This window comes from Hyperolius riggenbachi, chromosome 1 (assembly GCF_040937935.1).
Source record: "Hyperolius riggenbachi isolate aHypRig1 chromosome 1, aHypRig1.pri, whole genome shotgun sequence".
Lineage (NCBI taxonomy): Eukaryota > Metazoa > Chordata > Amphibia > Anura > Hyperoliidae > Hyperolius > Hyperolius riggenbachi.
Window position 1 is genome coordinate 450507005 of NC_090646.1, and position 20389 is coordinate 450527393.

The 20389-nt window shown below is 42.4% G+C and overlaps 1 protein-coding gene across 2 annotated transcripts in view; it reads left to right on the forward strand.

Moving 5' to 3' along the window:
• The first annotated feature begins 4408 nt into the window (after positions 1–4408).
• The window catches only part of SLC7A4 (solute carrier family 7 member 4), a 47598-nt gene continuing 31617 nt past the window's right edge, over positions 4409–20389 (forward strand). Inside the window, exons 1-2 of one of the 2 annotated variants that reach the window (XM_068238730.1) lie at positions 4409–4534; positions 4893–4952. The gene's annotated coding sequence lies outside the window, so the exon portion shown is untranslated. The remainder of the gene's footprint in view (positions 4535–4892; positions 4953–20389) is intronic. The other variant, XM_068238731.1, reaches the window with a different exon arrangement.

Sequence of the window (20389 nt, forward strand, 5' to 3'; positions counted from 1 at the left end):
CTTGATGATTGTCTGTTTATCTGTGTCCATGTTTATCATAATCTCCACATTTTCAACCCATATTTTAATGGCTTTTGCCAATGAGGTTAGAGCTACTGCTGGCTTGCATGCTGCTCCTGAGGCTAGAAAGGCCTTTTTCATATCTATGTCAATTTTCCTATCCAATGGGTCTTTGAAAAGTACGGCATCATCCATTGGTAGGGTCACATGTTTGGCCAGCCTCATTATAGAAGCGTCCACCATAGGGGCTGTTTCAATCAATTTTGCTTCCTCATCTTTCAATGGATAAAGTTTAGAGAATCTATTAGATAATGAAGGTTTCTTGTCCTGTCTGGACCACTCCTTAAGAATAACCTCTTTAATTATTTTCATAAAGGGAAAGGATTTAGGTTGAGCTTGCAAGTGCGGATAGTACCTATCTGGCTCTTGGTTTAATTCATCTTCTTCCTGCCATTCTATTGCGGATTTTATTGCTGCCACGAAAGCTGGTACCAAAGCAAAGTCAAACCCTATGGGCGGCATATCTGCTTGAGATGATGAATCATCTGTCTGTACCGGTGGTGCTGGTGTTGTATTAGCTTGTGTAGCAGACATTTTTTGGAAAGTGTGCTGAACTGCTTGCTGTATGAAAGACAGTACTTGCTCATTATCTCTATCTTTGTCTCTCCCCAACTCTGTAAAGCAAGATTCGCATACTTTTTTATCTGGTATAGCTGGTTGTGCACAAGACCAGCATAGATTAGGGTCTGGTTTATTATGGCGACTCAAGTCTTGTAAATCAGGGGATCTAGGCTGCTGTCTTCTCTGTGGAGAATGATGTGCATAGCGATATCTCATAGGAGAGAAATGATCAGTCATATCCGTCGTATGAAGGCGGACGCCTCGGCGATTTTGTTAGTGATTTCCGCCCAACCCCCCCCCCCCCCCCCCCCCCCCCCCCGGTGCTTTCCTGCACACTTCGTTTTTTTGTAAAGTGCTTTTCAAAGCGCTTTAGCAGAGCAATTTGTTTTTTAACTTCTGACGCAAATCAGGAAGTGAACTCTTTGACCCGGAAAAGAATAAATACAATTTATTTATTCTTAAAGGCGCTGGGGAAATCGCTATACCAAGCACTGTTTCAAGCATTTTTTTTTTTTTTTTTTTTTTCCCCTATACCTGCTAATATAGGGAAATCGCCCCTAAAATGGTACAGGCAGCGCTTTGCTGACCGGATCGGAAACTAACCGCTCAGATGTAAACACTCTCATAGGGAATCATTGCGCAAGATCTTTTAGGGTGATTCAGAAACTCACCAACCCTTAAAAAAAAAAACGCAAAACGCCCTAGGTGTGAACAAGCCCCAAGTCAAAATTTGCCAGGGGTATGAATACTTATGGGCAGCCCTGTAAATATGGCAGCCTCTATATCCCTGCATATCATCTCTGCATGTCATGTCAACTCACTGCCCATAGAATTCTATGGGCCTGTTCAAAGTACTGCAGGCTTTGTATTAAACGTTATGTCCAGTCTCCATTGCAGTTCACACTCATTATAATGTGTGTGTTATGCAACGGACCACTGTGAATCCAGCAGAATAATTCTGCATGTTAACTCACTTCCTATACACTCCTATAGGCCTGTTCACAGTAATGGATCGGGTTATTCTAAAGGTGCGTACACACATGCGACTATAGTCGTTTGTAACGATCGTTCCCCGATCTTTACCAACGACGATCGTTACAAAAAACGAACCACCGACTATTAAGGCAAACGACGAACGAGCCAAATCGCTACAAAAGAAAGTTCTGTCTCGGCGGATTTTAACCAACGACGATCGTTTGCAAAAGTAGTACATCGTTGGAAACGATCGTTCGTACTAGGCTTGACATGCGCATTTCACTATTTCTCCATGGAACTTCTCATTTTTATGCGCAGGCGCAATAGTTGCTTTCTGTGATGTAACGTTCGTTCTAACGATCAGATCGTTACACACATTTTAAAACTACCTTTACTTAGGTCGTTCTTTCATCAATTAAAAGTTCGTTCGTCGTTCTTAACGAACGATCGTTGTCGCATGTGTGTACGTAGCATTACTCGCTGCATGCATGCTTTGCATTAAAGTTTATGTCCAGTCTTCAATGCAGTTCACACACATTTTAACACATGCGTTATGCAACTGCCCACCGTGAACCTAGCCTAAAGTTATTTTATAGAGACGGTTTGAAAATACCTCCTTGGAGAAAGTTCAGGAGAAAAGTTAACAGGATATGGGCCATAGTCCATTGCGTTGTGGCACTATGGACAATATCAATGCATTGCAGCGCTTTCTCTGAGTTAACCATTTAACGCCAGCATTTACAGTGGCAATGAGGCATACTTTCATTGTCCAATATGCTGCAATGTATGGTCACACCGCAATGGTACCGCCTGGCGTGACTTTTCATCACAGTTGTGTTGCATTGTTATTGCAACGCAACTTACGTACAGAGTGTGAGGCTACTTTCCCACCAGGCCGTTGTGTTTTAGGGGACGTTATGGTCGCATAACGTGCCCCTAACGCAACGCCTGGTGGTGTTGGTTGTGGACGTCAGAGCGAGCCGCGTTGTGCAGCTCACTCTGGCGTCTGTGATGCGTACTCTGGCGTCTGTGATGCGTACTCTTGGACGCATGCGGCAACACGTGGTCCCGCCAGCCAATCGCCGCACAGAGCGGCCGCTCCAGGAAGTAAACACTGCACATGTCACAAAGTGCAGTGAATATTAATTAGCCATGTGCCTGGCCGCTCTCCCCTCCTCCCCAACATTACTGAGCATGTGCAAGCAGTCTAGCAAAGTACTGCATGCAGTACGTTGTCTTGACGTCTTGCGTTACAATGTAACGCAACGTGGGCACTGTGAACAGCCCATTGATCTTTCATTACTGTGCGGTGGGCTGCGTTACAGGCTGCTCTAACGTGCACCTGTAACTTCCCACTGTGAAAGCAGCCTAAGGCTCAACACACACCATACAATCTTGGTTGTACAGATTTACCAAATCTATGTAGAATAAGGGCCAACAGATTGAAAATACCTTGAATGATTAATTGGATAAGCTCTTATACTACATGAAAGTGGTAAGATTGAACAACCAAGATTGTATGGTGTGTGTTGAGCTTACAGGTCCGAAAACAGAAGGTAGCACAATCTGAGCAGTGCATTGATTAACATGGGCTTTCTGTGCCAGTGTATTTCCCCATTGCATAAACACCCTCAAATATGGCAAACATCATCCTGACAATCCTTTTGTGATTGCTACAATCTGTTTACCTAAAGGGCCCATTCACACTGGGGATCGCAAAGCGATGTGATTTTTTTTTTTTAAACTTAACAAGAACGCAATTTTTGAGCAATTGCGATTCACAATTTTTTAACATTTGAATCACGATCGCTCCAAAATCATGGAAAAGCTCTGCATGCACCGCATTTCTGATAATCGTGAATCGCCGGCATCGCTGCAGTGAGACCACTGCTATATACTATAAATTACACTAGTGCTTTTCAAAGTGCTAGCGTTCATCGGCATTTCCAAGAGCCGCAGAAGTCGCCTGAAAATCTCCCAAGTGTGAATGGGCCCTTTAGGCTCCGTTCACCGCGCGACATTGCGGAGCTGCATTATAAAGTCTTATAGCGCAGCTTACCGCACTGCAATGCTAATCCTATGGGACGATCACAATGTCGTTAGCGTTGCAATGTAACATGTAGCATTATGGTAACGCACTGCTACAATGCGTTACCTCTAAACAGGTACATTACCAGGTACAGGAAAGCAGTATGCTTTATTGTACCTACTGTATGCGATGGTTAATGAAGTGTTAATGTGCGTTACCACCTTTTATTTTGCGTTGTAATGCTGTGTTGCGACTTTAAACATTGCATTACAGCGCAACGTCCCACTGTGAATACAGCCTCAGACCAGAGCACATTGTGAAAATGTATACAAGAATGCATGCAAGATCTTATAGGCATTTGCAATTTTGCATGCATTTCATTTCAAAGCACATATAATGTGAAAAATTCCGAAAATGACATATGGGCCACTTGAAGATGTATCGGTACAAAATCAAATATAAAAAGTAATGAGAACCCATATTCACAACAAAGTCGAGCATCTATCGGCGCAGAATATTCTAATTTAATAAATTATATAAAATGGGCACTTCCTGGATGTTTGAAGTTGGGACAGGGTCACGGTCTCAGCATTTCGCCTATAGTAAACCACCACTATGCCTAGTGCTGGTAATCTTGGCATATTAGGAAGATCAGACGCAGCATAAGCGCTTAATTTGCGGCTGACTCATCTTCCAGCAAGTGCACTGAAGAGGTTAAATCTTAGGTTCGACGTCATTGTCAGAGCGGAGTCAGCAAATGAAATTGCAAAAGGCTCCAGGATCTGTCCACAGGGGTGGCTCCGCCCTGAGCAGTGACAGCCTGGGATCCAGACAGGTGACAGAATCCCCCCTGTGTCTGCAGCGAGCTGTGACCTCCGCCCGGCCTGGGCACACGAGAGAGAGGGGCAGGTGAGCAGCCAGCATCAGCCCTGCTGCTGATATTCCGCCAGCCGGGCTGTGCTGGGGAGAGGAGCACAGCCTGCACACCATCTTCCAGCAAGGGAGGAACAGGTCCATCCTATGATGATGATCTGTGGCTCCAGCCATAGCTGCTAGTCTGGGGCTCGGGCTTGCTATGTCTTTGCAGGGCTTAATAATTAATGAATGCTGCTGGTATGTGCTGCCTGTGTTCTCCTGTAGCATCTGTTGGGCTGGCAGGCTGCATTAGCCTGCTGTCTGTGTGGGGGAAGCACAGCGAGCACACAACACTAGCAGGATTATGGCTTCCTCTCACTGGCAATGGTTACATGTTACATTTCCTTCACAGGTAACTAGATGTGTACAGGACAGCAATCATGGCATCCCAGAGGCCTAGCATCAACTGGAGGTATATATTATGTGCAATGTACTATCATAGTTTCACTAATCTGACAGGTAACATTTGACATGCATATAAACACATGGCATTCTGATGTATGGTACTTCGTTTCTTGCTAATAATTACAGTTCTAGTACGGTAATGTTGTTTTATGGGGGAAGTTATGATGATGTCATGGAATACATTTGTTAGACTTGTGTCGGAGGGAAACGCAAATTATTCCTTTGCAAATGATTTTCCGTACAAGATGTGCGTTTTCTGTGATTGACCGAATGCGTTTGTTTTTAAAGTAGCCAGTAACTTTCAGTGAGGAATCGTATGTGTTTTTTGAAAAAGTGCATGTCATATTATTATCAGGTTTACTGAAATGGAGCAGGCCCATAGGAAAGCATTACATGCGATTTCGCATTGCGGTAAAACATTTAGGATTTTAACAAGGGTGATCATGCCTTGCTGGATTTTTGGGCAATGTGTGTGCTTGCGATCTAATAGCTTGAATGCACAGGAGGTTATATTTCCTTCTGACAGCTTTCTTTCAGAAACGTTCAGTTTCAGGAGAAAAAGTGAATTGCATATGGGCCCAGGTGTTGTTTCTGTTTACTTTGGAACACAAACAAACACTTTGCAGTGATGCACCTTGTTGACAGCAGTAATGGTGTCGCTACCTGTGATAAATCCTACCTAATTAAAAACCCAGAAATCTGCGTTCATGTCAGGCAGGTCAAAGTCTGATTGCGCAGGTGTGACCTTTGCCCCTCGCCCACATCTGGGCATACAGAGGCACGAAGGCCTTTACATATGTGGCGGAAGCTGCTACCAGTGCCCATTTTTGAAATGGGGCTGTTTTAAGAATATAAAGCTAGGAGAAGAAATATTTTACATTGAACAAATATTGACTATATAATTTATAAAGGAATATTGTAAAATATAAGCAATTTTTATCATAAGTTACATTAGGTAAAGTTCCACTTTTAGGGCTCTTCCACAGTGCGACGTTAAAGTCGCACGTTAAAATTTGATAACGCAGACTAACGCACAGCAATACTTAAGTCTGTGCGACATTCACAGTGCACACGTTGCGTTTGTGTGTAACGTAAGGCGTTATTAGAAAGTGCTGCATGCTGTGCGTTTAGCAATGAATCTGCTGCGTTAGTAGTTTTGCACATGCTCAGTAATGTATTTTTTTTTTTTATGTAACGCATGCGCCGTTTTCATACCATCACTGTGCGACGAAAACAGCGCACCAAATGCAAGGCTAAAGAATGCACTATAACGTCCAAGCTATAGTGCACAATGCGTTGTATTAGGGGCACGTTGTGTGACCTTAACGTCGCATCAAACGCAACGTCCTGATGTGAAAGTAGCCTTAATGATATATGTGCCTACAGTGAGGACATTTGTGTAATACATTCAGGTAGAGCTAATAACTGGCCAATTTAATGCACCAGGAGAGGCAACCAGTATTTACACTAGATTCACTGAGCTGCTGCAATACACCGTATCACATGGACTCTGGAATGCTAGAATACACTATACGGAACTCTGGAAGCAGGGGTACACTACAGGGGACCCTAGAAACCAGCATACACTACCAGGGACACTGAAACGTTGAGATACACTACAGCAGGGCCGTCTGTGTCACTAGGCAAGTAAACATTTTTGCCTATGGCGCCGTTGGTGGAAGTGGGTGCTCTCTCGCCGCTCTGTGCGTGTGTTTATTTTTTTTCTTTCAGCCAGGTCAGCGCCGGCTGTAACAGGCAGCTCAGCCTGTGCCCGCCGCCGCCTACTGGTCCGCCCCCTTCCTCTCCTCCTTTCAGAGCAAGCAGCACGCACGTTAGTTTATATGTGCGGTGCCACCGTCTACTGGTCCGCCCCCCCTCTCCCCGCCCCCTCTCCCTCTCTGTGCAGAGCGTGCGATTGCCGCACGCTAGTTTTGTTACACGTCGGCGCTGCCCCTATCTCCGCCCCCCGCCTGTCACACGTGCTTGAAGACACTGTGACGCACCACAGGGACCAGTGCTACTGCCGGCTCTCTACACAAACTATCTGCAGAGGCGACACCTCACAGTGAGTGCCCTCTGCTGCTCTTGTCTTGATAATTTTTTTTTATATGCCCCCCCCCCCCCCTCGCCCATATCATTTGGCAGGCAGTGGCTCCTCTCTGGGATGGATATTAAATAATATAGGCATATAGCATCATGCCTGCTGCTGTGTGGAACGCTGGCCACATTACGATTATTTCCTGGGGAACGCTGGCCACATTACGATTATTTCCTGGGGAACGCTGGCCACATTATGATTATTTCCTGGGGAACGCTGGCCACATTATGATTATTTCCTGGGGAACGCTGGCCACATTATGATTATTTCCTGGGGAACGCTGGCCACATTATGATTATTTCCTGGGGAACGCTGGCCACATTACGATTATTTCCTGGGGAACGCCGGCCACATTATGATTATTTCCTGAGGACCGCTGGCCACATTACGATTATTTCCTGAGGACCGCTGGCCACATTACGATTATTTCCTGAGGACCGCTGGCCACATTACGATTATTTCCTGGGGACCGCTGGTCACATTACGATTATTTCCTGGGGACCGCTGGCCACATTACGATTATTTCCTGGGGAACGCTGGCCACATTATGATTTATTTCCTGGGGACCGCTGGCCACATTACGATAATTTTATGGTGAATCATTGCTGCGTTATAATTATTTTATGGTGAATCATTGCTGCGCTATGGTTATTTTCTGGTGAAAGATTGCCGCATTACTTTTATCTCATGGTGAAACATTGCTGCGTTACGATTATTTTCATCAGGGGGGCACCACACGGGGGAGGGGGGGCGCCACAGGTTTTCTCGCCTGGAGTGACAAAATGGCTAGAGACGCCCCTGCACTACAGGTACCAATGGCATCCTGGGACATTATAGGGAGATGGACAGTGGAATGCTGGTAGACTGTGTGGTGGGTGCTGAAATAATGTGAGCATATGTCGGGCAGAGGAAAGGCCCTAGAGAAATGCATTGTACACACCATGCTAGGCAATATTCCTCTATTAAAAACTTTTTTTTAATGCTGTACTCACAAACGCCCAATTTAAACACACATGCACAGGGTGCAGTGTCTCAGCCTGTACAATAAACTGTGTCCTAGGCCTCTGCCTAGAGATGGCCCTGAATTCAGGCTATTCTGGTGTCACAATCTGAAGCAAGTTTAAATGCAGAGTGTGAATATCTGTATTCATTTATTTGTTTCCTTATAGTAAGGCCCCTCCCCACATTCATGTTTTCAGACACTTTTTTTCGCCTATGTGATCCGCAGGGACATCAGAAGGGCATAGATTGCACTGTGTTACCATCTATGCGGTGTAATGCACCCTGGAAGGAGTGCTTTAACCAGAAGAGGGCACAGATGTGTCACTGTGTTTTACTAGATGATTAAACTGATAACTGATTGCTTGTTTAACACAGTGCTGTTTTATTTACTTCTTTTTCCCCATATGGATTGTTGCCTATAGGAAGGGTGATAAGTGAGATTGTATGTCTGCTATAAGTGGTCAGAGGATACAGACAGCTAAAGAAATGGGAGTAAGGACATAAACGTTTCTTCTAAAGAAAGAAATCCTGTTTGCTGTGCATGTGATATTGAATTGCCAGAGGCTTATTTATACCAAGAAGTAATGTCCTGCTTGCATCAAAGGTTCAGTGAATTGGAACAGAAAGCAATGCTACTGGATTTGATGCACTGTTTGAAAAATGCAATTTAGGAAGTTGTTTCTATCTAGAGAGAGGAAAGACTCCTACTAGTTCCAACCCAGATAGTGGCTGCTGAGGTCTCTGTTTTCTGTACATAAACTCTGTTACCTGATCAGGAATAAGTGGGAACTCAATGGTGGATGACCAAGGTAAGGCAGAGTTATTAAATGCTTTCTTTGCTTCTGTCTTCACAAAAGAAACAGCACTGTTTGCATTTACAGAGGCAGAAGTCTCAATCTTCTAACTGTATTATTAAATATTTAACGCAGGAAGAAGTGAAGGCAAGACTAAATAAATTAAAAATAGACAAGGCACCTGGCCCGGATGGCATGCATCCTCTGGTCCTAAGGGAATTAAGTTCAGTTATAGATAAACCCCTTTATCTTATCTTTTGTGACTATCTTTCAACGGGCAGAGTCCCAGTGGATTGGCGTACAGCCCACGTTTTCCCATTATTTAGGAAGGGCAAAAAATCAGATCCAGGAAATTATAGACCTGTAAGCTTAACATCAGTTGTATGCAAACTATTTGAGGGGTTACTAAGAGATACTATACATGACTTCATACTAGAAAATAATCTTATTTCTCAGCATCAACATGGGTTTACTAAAGACAGGTCCCGTTTGACTAACATGCTCAGATTTTATGAGGTATTGAATGCTAATATGGATATTGGGAATGCTGTGGGTGTGATATACTTGGACTTTGCAAAGGCCTTTGACACTGTTCCCCACAAAAGTCTGGTGCAAAAGTTGAGGATGCAAGGACTGGGGAAGAGTCTGTGTGCATGGATAGGGAACTGGCTAATGGACAGAAAACAAAGAGTTGTGGTCAATGGATCGTACTCAAAATGGGAGACTGTTAGCAGTGTTGTACAACAGGGGTCTGTTCTGGGTCCAGTGCTCTTCAATTTATTTATTAATGACCTAGTAGATGCAGTAGTGAGCAATGTTGCTATTTTTGCAGATGATACAAAATTGTGCAGAATCATCAACTCTCAGGAAGATAGTGTCATATTGCAACAGGATCTGGATAGGATGGCTATATGGGCACATACATGGCAGATGAAATTCAATGTTGACAAATGTAAAGTCATGTATTTTGGACGTACTAATGGTCTAGCACCATACAAAATAAATGGGATACAGTTGGGGACATCAAACTTGGAGAAGGACTAAGGAGTACTCATCGACAACAAGTTAAATAATCGTACTCCATGCCAAGCCGCTGCTGCTAAAACTAACAAAATTTTGGGATGCATTAAAAGGGAAATAAAAACTCGAGATGCTAGCATAATATTGCCCCTGTTTAACTCTCTAGTAAGGCCACATCTGGAATATGGAATTCAGTTCTGGGCACCACATTACAAAAAAGATATTGCAGTTTTAGAGCAGGTGCAGAGACGAGCAACAAAATTGATACATGGGATGGAAGGTCTCACTTACCAAGAAAGATTAGATAAACTGGGTTTATTTAGTCTAGAGAAAAGACGCCTTATGCTACGTACACACATGCGACAACGATCGTTCGTTGAGAACGACGAACGAACTTTTAATTGATGAAAGAACGACCTAAGTAAAGATAGTTTTAAAAGGTGTGTAACGATCTGATCGTTAGAACGAACGTTACATCACGTAAAGCAACTATTGCGCCTGCGCATAAAAATGAGAAGTTTCACAGAGAAATAGTGAAATGCGCATGTCAAGCCTAGTACGAACGACCGTTTCCAACGATGTACTACTTTTGCAAACGATCGTCGTTGGTTAAAATCCGCCGAGACAGAACTTTCTTTTGTAGCGATTTGGCTCGTTCGTCGTTTGCCTTAATAGTCGGTGGTTCGTTTTTTGTAACGATCGTCATTGGTAAAGATCGGGGAACGATCGTTACAAACGACTATAGTCGCATGTGTGTACGCACCTTTAGAGGGGATCTAATTAACATGTATAAATACATCAGAGGGCAATATAATAGCTTGGCGGATGAGCTTTTTGTCCCTAGGCCTTCTCTAAGGACTAGAGGACATGATCTGCGCATGGAGGAAAAACGTTTTAGCCATTTATTTAGGAAAGGGTTCTTTACAGTAAGAGTGATTAAGATGTGGAATGCATTGCCACAGGAAGTCGTTATGGCAAACTCTATACCTGCATTTAAAGGGGGCCTAGATGCTTTCCTTGCGTTGAAAGACATCCATGGCTACAATTACTAGGTAATGTCTAATGATGTTGATCCAGGGATTTTATCTGATTGCCATCTGGAGTCGGGAAGGAATTTTTCCCTTTAGGGGCTAATTGGACCATGCCTTGTAAGGGTTTTTTCGCCTTCCTCTGGATCAACAGGGATATGTGAGGGAGCAGGCTGGTGTTGTACTTTATACTGGTTGAACTCGATGGACGTATGTCTTTTTTCAACCAAAATAACTATGTAACTATGACTTGCAAGACTCCAGCTGTAGTTCAGATTTTTCTTTTCTGTCTGTCTTCAGAGGAGAATACTGATGTTGGAGGAAGACTCTCTTTTCCATTACAGGACATTAGAGATAATCAATGAGATGCAAATAAGTTTGCCTAAAATTCAAATTTCATGTAAATTACCGGTATATGCAACTGGAAATTGGACTGATAAAAATTGGCAGGAAGTTACAGTATTCTGATTTCAAGCCGCATATAATTTGCATGAAATTAGATTTTTAGGCAAACTTATTTGCATGTCATTGACCATCTCTAGTTTCCTTTAATGGAAAAGACAGTCTTCCTCTGTAACATGGTAATGGGCAGCATAGTGATTAGCACTCTAGCCTTGCAGCTCAGGGTCCCTGGTTTATATCCCAGCCAGGGCACTATCTGTACAGAGTTTGTATGTTGTCCCCGTGTCTGTGTGGGTTTTCTCTGAGAACTCCGGTATCCTCCCACATCCCAAAATTGGCTTCCCATAAAATAAGCCCTACACTATGATGGGCATATGGCTGGTAGGGATTAAATTGTGACATACATAGTATGTATGTCACAATTTAATCCCTACCAGTCATATGCCCATTATAGTGACAAGAATACAGTGGTGTGAAAAACTATTTGCCCCCTTCCTGATTTCTTATTCTTTTGCATGTTTGTCACACTTAAATGTTTCTGCTCATCAAAAACCGTTAACTATTAGTCAAAGATAACCTAATTGAACACAAAATGCAGTTTTAAATGATGGTTTTTATTATTTAGTGAGGAAAAAAAAAACCTCCAAATCTACATGGCCCAGTGTGAAAAAGTGATTGCCCCCCCCCCCCCCCCCTTGTTAAAAAATAACTTAAAGGTGGTTTATTACACCTGAGTTCAATTTCTGTAGTCACCCCCAGGCCTGATTACTGCCACACCTGTTTCAATCAAGAAATCACTTAAATAGGAGCTATTTGACACAGAGAAGTAGACCAAAAGCACCTCAAAAGCTAGACATCATGCCAAGATTCAAAGAAATTCAGGAACAAATGAGAACAAAAGTACTGTAATTGAAATCTATCAGTCTGGTAAAGGTTATAAAGCCATTTCTAAAGCTTTGGGACTCCAGCGAACCACAGTGAGAGCCATTATCCACAAATGGCAAAAACATGGAACAGTGATGAACCTTCCCAGGAGTGGCCGGCCGACCAAAATTACCCCAAGAGCGCAGAGAAAACTCATCATGAGAGGCCACAAAAGACCCCAGGACAACATCTAAAGAACTGCAGGCCTCACTTGCCTCAATTAAGGTCAGTGTTCACGACTTCACCATAAGAAAGAGACTAGGCAAAAACGGCCTGCATGGAAGATATCTAAGGCGCAAACCACTTTTAAGCAAAAAGAACATTAAGGCTTGTCTCAATTTTGCTAAAAAACATCTCAATGATTGCCAAGACTTTTGGGAAAATACCTTGTGGACTGACGAGACAAAAGTTGAACTCTTTAGGAGGTGCGTGTCCCGTTACATCTGGCGTAGAAGTAACACAGCATTTCAGCAAAAGAACATCATACCAACAGTAAAATATGGTGGGGGTAGTGTGGTGGTCTGGGGTTGTTTTGCTGCTTCAGGACCTGGAAGGCATGCTGTGATAGATGGAACCATGAATTCTACTGTCTGCCAAAAAATCCTGAAGGATAATGTCCGGCCATCTGTTCGTCAACTCAAGCTGAAGCGATCTTGGGTGCTGCAGCAGGACAATGACCCAAAACACACCAGCAAATTCACCTCTGAATGGCTGAAGAAAAACAAAATGAAGACTTTGGAGAGGCCTAGTCAAAGTCCTGACCTGAATCCTATTGAGATGTTGTGGCATGACCTTAAAAAGGCAGTTCATGCTAGAAAACCCTGAAATAAAGCTGAATTACAACAATTCTGCAAAGATGAGTGGGTCAAAATTCCTCCAGAGCGCTGTAAAAGACTCGTTGCAAGTTATCGCAAATGCTTGATTGCAGTTATTGCTGCTAAGGGTGGCCCAACCAGTTATTAGGTTCAGGGGGGCAATTTCTTTTTCACACAGGGCCATGTAGGTTTTGAGGTTTTTTTCTCCTTAAATAATAAAAAACATCATTTAAAACTGCATTTTGTGTTCAATTATGTTATCTTTGACTAATAGTTAACGGCTTTTGATGAGCAGAAACATTTAAGTGTGACAAACATGCAAAAGAATAAGAAATCAGGAAGGGGGCAAATAGTTTTTCACACCACTGTATATACTCTGTACAGCGCAACAGGTGGTGTTAATAATAATAATCTCTACAGGACATTGACAATTTAAAGGACCGCTGTCACGAAAAATACATCTAAACACCTATAGATAAGGACATTTCTTCCTGAGTAACATGAGCCATATTACTTTTCACCTATGTTGCTGTCACTTACAGTAGGTAGTATAATCTGACAAGTTTTGGACTAGCCCTTCTCCTCATGGGGGGTAGTCAGGAATGTATTTGTCTTCAAAACACTTGGCAGCTTATCTTTCCAACTGCCAAAATGGTGTGTGTGTGTGTGTGTGTGTGTGTGTGTGTGTGTGTGTGTGTGTGTGTGTGGGGGGGGGGGGGGGGTCATATTTGTATAGATTCTTTTCTTGGCGTGCTTAAATAAAGGATAAATGAAATGGCATACTGGAAATCTCCCACTACTGCAAATATTGACAGATCTGTCAGAATTCTTCAACCTACTAAAAGTGACAGTAGCATAGGAGAAAAGTAATGTATAGCTAATTTTACTCTGGAGGAAACATACTTTTAATTTATATGTGTTTACGAGTATTTACATTTTTTTCCACTATAGTTAATCTTTAAATGTAGGCATGCCTCTTTCACACTTGAGGTTGACCAGTTTAGCCTCCCATCTGCTGGCCACCCTGCTCCTTCCACCTGCAAGTTAAAGCAACATTTGCAATACCATGTGTGTCATCGTGTGGTTACTTGGCAGCAAAAATATCCATCTTGTCATGCCCATGCTCAGATGGGACTGAGCACAGTGGCGACCTCTGCACTGTACATGGCAAGTGTTTGCAAGCCCTCGGCTGGTGCATGGGAGCAGCAGATGTGTTGAATTCGCTACCTTTAGCCTTCCATGTGAAAGAGGCCATAGGTTAGTTGTGAATGGTGTTTAGAAAGTCCAAGAAACTATTTCCATTTCATGATAAGCAAATTAAGGCTTGACAAGAACAACCTGGATTTGACACGTCTGTCCTGTACAATGCCGCTGAAAGATGGGTCTAGGAATGCCATGAAAAGAAAGCCTGTTCACGAAATAAAGCCTTATCATATCTAATGCTGCGGCTGGATGGAGGATGGAGTAGTCGCTAAATCTTTTTATGAGCAATTAATAGAAATTGTTCCAGTCATTTGCTCTGCCACAGATTTTCATGTGTTGCAACCACTGAATCTTGGCCAGAATATCAGGTTTGGAAATCACTTTAGCTGACGTTCTGGAGTGCTAATATAGTTTTGTCTTTCTATTTTTCTAGCATGCCCTTTTATAGTTCCACACCACCCCAATGTCCATCCCAGCCACTTAGAGACTTAGGTCTAGTTCACAGTGTTCAGTTGCGTTGCAGAATAATTCTGCATGTCAACTCACTGCCCATACAATTCTATGGGTCTGTTCACAGTACTGTGCACATGGCGGGCAGAGTCTCAGCAGCAATTGAAAAACAGTTGCCGGGACCCATGCTCTTAGGGGGGTGGAGCCATCACCTGCCTGGAGGGGTGATGCCAGAACAGGTATTTAACCCTAATCCCCCCCCCCCCCCCCCCCCCAATCATTAAAACACAGCCTCTGTCATGTTTACCTTAGGTATGCCTTAACTATCCTGATCTTTGCTGATAAAGTGACATATCTACCCAATAACAAGCCTCTCTTAATCTCATGGCTGCAATCACCTTTTGCAGAGATCTCTTCCCCCCCCCCCCCCCATCTATTTGCAGATGGTTTATTGGCATAGATGACATGCCTACAGTTTTCTAGATGTCAAGTAGACAGGCTTTGGCACTTTCTTGTTTGACATTCATGATTAAGTTCTTCTATTTTTTTTCTCAAATTCTGCCATCAGAGTGGTATCATTTGCATATCTTAGATTGTTAATATACCTGCCAGCTATTTTAATTCCAGCATGTGACTCATGCAAACTAGCTTTCCACGTTACGTATTTGGCATACAAGTTAAATATAGAGACAACATGCAACCTTGTTGCACTTCTTTAACAATTGTGAACCGGTCTATTATTCTTTGTCCTAACTGTTCCTTCTTGGTTTGCAAATAGATTCCTCAAAAGGCAAATGAGATGGCCTGGTATCCCCATTTCCGTGAGAATCTGTCATGATCTACATAGTTAAAAGCGTTTGAATCATCAATAATTCAAAAGTAGACCTTTTTTCTGGAATTCCCTTGACTTTTACGATTTTCCATCAAATGTTTGCAAAATTACCCCCTCTGCCTGTCCCACTAAAACCAACTTGCAAATCAGATCGGACATGTTGGAAATAATCGATCTGGCTGTAAATCTGCCAGAAAATCACATAGTGTGTAACTAGCATTAACCATTTTCGCCTTTTGGACGTGACTGTCATGTCCAGTAGGCTGCTGCTGGGCTGCTGCACGCGTCTGCCGGCGCACTCCCATGCCGCCCCCAATAGTTCCCATTCATTGATCGAAGTCCCTGGTAGAAAAACCCACAGCTTCTTTTCAGAGGCCGCAGTCTTTTTGACCGCAAAAAAAAAAAAAAAAAAAAATCACGTCCTCCCTGTGCTTCATGTAAGCGAGCACTCTTACATTATGGGAATTAAACAAAATCACTGTGGCCATATAGTAAAACTACATGCACATACATTTTTTTTTCACACATAACACAATAAATTACATTTAAAATTAACTGTTTATTTCCCACACCCAAAACATACCCAAATAAAATTTTTAACTAAAAAAAATTACAATTTAAAAACAAAAAACATAAGTAGTTACCTAAGGGTCTGAACTTTTTAAATATGCATGTCAAGAGGGTACATTACTAATATTTTTTTAAATTATATGCTCGTAAATAGCGATGGACGCAAAACTGAAAAAATGCACCTTTATTTCCAAATTAAATATTGGCACTATACATTATGATAGGGATATAATTTAAATAGTATAATAACCGGGACAAATGGGCAAATAAAATGTGTGGGTTTTAATTATGGTAGCATGTATTTTAAAGCTATAATGGCCGAAACCTGAGAAATAATGATTTTTTTTTTTTATCCATTTTTTTTTCATAATATTCATGTTAAAATGCATTTAGAAAAAAAAAATTCTTAGCAAAATGTACCACCCAAAGAAAGCCTAATTGGTGGCGGAAAAAACAAGATATAGATCAATTAATTGTGATAAGTAGTGATAAAGTTATTGGCGAATTAATGGGAGGTGAAAATTGCTCAGATTCATAAGGTGAAAAAAACGACTGAAGGCTGAAGTGGTTAAGCAAGTGTGATCACCAAATGTCCATCATAAGCCTGCACAATTTTAGGAAAAAAATTGAATTGCGGGTTTTTTTTTTCTGTCAAACATTGAGATTTCAATGTTTTTCCACAATTTTCTTCAAATTAAGCTTTAGCAATAAATTTACAATGTACAGTAACATTTAAAAACATGCATTGACAGAAAATGGGCCTGATTCTATTCACTTTTTAGCGTACGTTTTCTCCCAGGTGATATTTCACATCCTATCAATAAAATGCTTTTTAACTGCTTGCCGACCGCATCATGTCGGTGGGGGTGGCCGCAGCGGCAGCCCCAGGATCGCTTAATGCCGATCGGCATAAAGTCCTGGGACTCGCTTTTGCAGGAGATTGCGCGCATCTCTGCTTGGTAGGCAGAGCAGCCTCCCAGTGGTGGTTTTGCCGCTAGGAAACTGTTATATGATGAAACTGCTTTCTTTTCACTCGGTACAGCTCTGCGATCTAAGGCAGCGCTGTACTGGGGACAGCCGTGTGACACGGCTGTCCGCTCCAGGGGGTCAGAGGTGATTGGCTGTCATAGGCTGAAGGCTGTGACAGCCGATCACAGTGATTGGCTGGAGGAGAAAGGGCGGGTTTAAAAAAATAAATAAAATAGGGAAATTTATTATGAAAATAATGTAATAAATATTTGTTAAAACCCCACCAACAGAGAGCTCTGTTGGTGGGGAGAAAAGGAGGGGGAGGAATCACTTGTGTGCTGTGTTGTGCGGCCCTGCAGCGAGGCCTTCAAGCTGCAGTGGCCCTTTTTAAGAAAAATTATCTCCTAAGAGAAAACTTAGGAGAAAAAGTGAATAGGGCCCAATGACCTCATACTATCAAATTGATAGTATGATGTCATTTTCTGCCATGTTTGTAAATTTTACTGCATTGTGAATTTATCAAAACAAAATGGCAGCCATTAATAAATGCAAAGCTGAGTACCACAGCAGATCCTGGGCAGTGGCCATTTACTGGGCAGTGGTGGTGATCCAAGTTGTTTGCGCAACAGGATAGTGGAGAGATAACAGTTCCTGAGCAGTGAGCAAATTTACAGTACACAGTGTGACCAAGGGAGACAGGAGTGCAGAGCGCAGAACAGAAGTGCCTGATGTGTGGATCCTTCTCCTCCACAAGCAACGTGCTGGCTGCATTGCACTACTCAGTACTGCTCTGACTCCTGGCCGCGTGGCCACCACTAGCAATTCTACGCATAGAACGCTTTAAATAGTACACGTAAAAAGCCAGCCGCACTGCTCAACGCAGAAAATAGTATGCATGAAAAAATCGCCGCTTTCATGATTAGGAAATAGTCTTTGGTGCAAATTTTGATATCGATTTTAAAATGATTTATCGTGCAGCCATAGTCCATTATGGTTCTCTTGGCAAAATATGCCCTGTGATAAAGGACTACTCCTATAGCAAACATGCAGTTGGCAGCCGCCACCCACTGACTTCACTTTCTAGTGGTGTAAACATTTGGTAATGTCTCAGCTTAATTTCTTGTTCTGTCAATTACAGTTACAGCTTAATGAGAGACTTTTGTCTGTCTAATTTGATGTTTGCACGCAACAACCTCTGAAATGTCAGGCAAGGGAAGGAAAACAGATCCTGCTTTATAATAATAATCCTTCAGATGTTTGTAGACAACAGATATTAGCCGTTTCCATGTACAGGACTTAGTTTAGGTCATTTGTACTCTTACATTATAAAGAACAAACGTATCCTAGGCTCTGTGGGTTTTTTTTTTTATTTTTTTTTTATTGCACTGCCGCTGTCTATGCTCAGGGCATTGCAGCGGATACATAAGCATGAATGCTAGGTGAAGAGATAATCAGGAAGAATGTAGGACTTGTTTCCAACACTCCCAACCTTGGGGGGGGGGGGGGGTAACAACAGTAGAGGTTCCAGCTGTACCATCAGGTCTCATGGTGACCCAGAACCACCTGTAAAGTATAATGGGCTAAAAGAGACCAAAAAACCCTGTATCAAAAAGCAAAGCTAAATGTAATTTTGCCTTTTTAAAACAGAAGATTTGCAATAATTCAGCTTTAAGTGAGCAATGGTGGTTTCCCAGGATGCAACACTCCTGAATATGCAAATTATCTTTCTTCTTCTGAAGGTAGGCTTATATCCAGGACCACTGGTGTATAGTGACCCTGTAGCTAATACATTTTACAGAGCCACATCACCCCAACATGCTTATAGTCTGTTATGGACTTTTTTTGTCCTCATCAGTGAAAGGCATAAGGTACTAAAATATCTTTATCAAAAAGCTTTTTTGGTCTCTTTTATCCCTTTATACCAGATGGTTCTGGGTCACCATGAGCTGTCTAAATATTCCTAAGTACTGGTCCAAGCCTTATCCAATACCATGCACTGATGAGGACCAACAGTTCAATGCATGTTGGGTACATTTTATAAGCTATAGGCTTGCTATCCACCAGCAGTTTTGGATGTAAGCCTGTCTTCAGGGGCATAAATAGATAATTGTGGGAAACCACAGTTGCTGTGATGCATTGTGGGAAACCACAGTTGCCCACTTACAGCTGAATTATCGCAAGTACCTTCTGTTTTTAAGAAGGCAAAATTATATTTAGCTCATGTCTATTTTTGGTATAATGTATACAGTTACAAGGTGGAGTGAAGCTAAAAGGGTGGAGGCAAGATGTTTATTAGGCTGCTTTGTAGAGAGGGCTAATGAGATGGTGTTTTTTGCAAGCGTGCATGGAATTTTAGTGCAAATTGTATGCAGCTTGGAATCAACCAATCAAACATGGCAGGAAGTGCTTTTGATTAGTCCAATTCCAAGTTGCATACAACTTTCATGCAAGCCGAGTTATTAGTATCCCATTGAACATTGCTACTGGAGAATAATGGCTATTGCACTGTAAAGTCCTATTCATATTTGTTTTAGCTGGAAGGAATCCAGTCTCCGGATCTGGTATAGTGCAATACCTTCAATTCAGTTTGCAAATTGCAAAAGAAATGCATGTACATGATCGCAAACATTTGCAAGCGTATCTCACTTGCCTGAAAAAAGGGGGACACTGCACTCTTACCCTCAGTGTGTGCTAGAGCAATATAGAAGCTTAGTAAAAAAGGAGGTTCAGCTAATATATATATTATCAGAAATGATCAGCACCCCATGAACCCAAGTTCAGTTCCTCCAATAAAGAATATACAGTGCAAAATCATGTGTCAACAATCCAATAAATAATTCATAGAACAATTGCATAAACATATACCAAATATTAATTCATTGTATGTATAAAGTGCGTGATTTGAGAGAGACAGACAAAGAGGCATGTATACAGTGAACAAAGTGAGGAGGAATACTTAGCCGGAATGAATAGAGCATGGGGAAGTTGTGGTGGCAAGAGAGGCCCTCGGTGAACTGCTCCACCGGTTCCGCGGCCGTCACACCGCTTCTTCAACAGAGTGCGAGGGGATCTCTTGCCTGATGTTCCACTGCTCGGATGTTGATCTTGGCTGAGGGGGAGGGGGGGAGGGAACATCAGCAAGGGTACGTGGTAAGTCTGGAGTCTAGGCAAGCTCCATGTGGCGGGTGACATCCAATGCATTTCGAAACATCACTGTGTCCTTGTATCTTTAGTCAACTCAGTATACCAGCACCAAGGTAAAGAGATTACCTTTCCATGAAGTGCTACAGAAAAACTATTGAAAAGGTTTTCTTAAAGGACCACTTTAGTGAAAAAA